The following is a 1891-nucleotide window of genomic DNA, read 5'->3' on the forward strand; positions in this document are numbered from 1 at the left end:
TAAGTCCGATTTCTGCGGTCATCAAGAGATCATCTCCAACAATTTGTACTTTGTCTATGATTTCTGCGGTCATCTTAGCATAGTGCTCCCAGTCATCTTAGTCAAAAGGATCTTTAATTGACACAATGGGGTACTCAGCCACAAATGACTTGTTGAGATCCTTGAGGGGCTCACCAGAAATCCTTTGTGCCCCATCGTTATTCTGCAAACATCGCAGTCGGTGAAGTCCAATCAGTAAACATTCTGTCGTGATCAAACAAAATCGATCTTAACCAATTTGAAAGGCAACTGAAGCATACCTCTTCCTTGAAGTTTAAGTCATATGACTTGTCCTCCTTGTAGAACTCAGATGCAGCAACATCCATCCCAATAACCACCTGCGATAGAGAACATGTAAAAATAAGCTCACTGAATAAATTTTCTATGATCAGATTTGAGAAACTACCACTGACGAGGTTATTTACCTTGCCGGTGTATCCAGCCTTCTCAATTGCTGTCTTGAGCAACTCAAGACCTTCCTTTTTCTCCTGAAGGGTCGAAAGCAGAATATGAATACAGTGTTCAAAACTCAGATCACAAATAAAGACATTAATGAACAAGCAGCTAGTGGTAGTGGCAAAACCATGATATTAGGAGCAAAGCCACCCTCATAACCAACATTGGTTGCATCTTGGCCATACTTCTTCTGGATCACACTTTGCAATTCGCACTATAATTCAAAGAACCCATAAGTACACTGAGCAAAGACAAATATAATAGTCAAATGAAGTTCATGCGCAATCAATACTGGTTGATCAAAACACATACATTAGGCATTAATACACCGAAAAACAATGTCAGTGAGCCCATAACTCACCTTCTGCTTACACCAACCCCACTCATTCACAGTTTCATCGAGTTGTTGAACCATGAAGTTGTCAATTTTCGTTTGCTGAGTTGGGTCCTACAGAAAGTAACAAAAGGGATCTATAATCAATTGCAAAAGACCGACATTAGGGTTAAGTGATTAACCAAGCATACAAGACAGTACACATAAATTACAAACTAATCACAATAGAAAGAATGAATCTACTGAGAGCACTTAAATCTGTTGATCTCAAAATAGAGCATATAATCTCGCTAAAATTAAATATAACAGTAGTAAATTGCTTGTCCTAAAATATTTGGCAGTTTTGCTACTTATGGCAAACCCAATAGAGCCTAGAATGGGAATTCATGCCATCTCTAAATAGTCTACCTTGTCCATAATTGCGACCAACTCTTGCAGCTTCCTTAATCGATCAATGATTCTCAATTTTTAAACCTAAAAGCTAAGAGTACACAACACAGCCACACATAGCTGATTGTATAATCTTGACTTATACATCTTTGATTCTTTGAAATTATAGAAAGTCACACATTCAGGGGGGGAAAGCAAAAGGCATAAGAAAACATATATAGAGGATCGAATAAAAAACCATTACAATCATCAGCGTAAAATAAATGTGTTCATCAATTACAATTAAAAAAAGTCATATTGAGGTAATATCAAACAAAATCAAATGAGACACATCATATGGGTATATTATCCAATAAGTAGAATACTCAAAATTACACAAAAAAACCGAAAATAAAAAACAATAATATTCATCGTATATACGGAATACTGAAAAGAGTAAATGAAATACCAGTAGAATGGATGCAAGAGGTGTAAAAGTATAAGACTATCCCCAATTCTACCCATTTTCATCGACTTCCCTTGTTCATTGTAAAATCCCCAAATTTCTAGGGTTTATTGAAGTGTAAAAACATCAAATAGGAAACCAACCTGAAATTTTCAAAGAAGCATGTAAGTTTCTTGATTTATAACCACAATTCGAATCCGAACCTAATAAAGCCCTATTTTTGGATT

General features: G+C 36.0%; 1 long non-coding RNA gene across 1 annotated transcript; it reads right to left on the reverse strand.

Moving 5' to 3' along the window:
* Window positions 1-299: 299 nt before the first annotated feature.
* Window positions 300-683, reverse strand: LOC141621485 (uncharacterized). Its single transcript, XR_012532375.1, has 2 exons — window positions 465-683; window positions 300-377 (listed from the first exon to the last, which is right to left on the reverse strand). It is a non-coding gene; the product is annotated as an uncharacterized LOC141621485 (long non-coding RNA).
* Window positions 684-1891: the final 1208 nt, after the last annotated feature.

This window comes from Silene latifolia, chromosome X, assembly GCF_048544455.1.
Source record: "Silene latifolia isolate original U9 population chromosome X, ASM4854445v1, whole genome shotgun sequence".
Taxonomy (NCBI): domain Eukaryota; kingdom Viridiplantae; phylum Streptophyta; class Magnoliopsida; order Caryophyllales; family Caryophyllaceae; genus Silene; species Silene latifolia.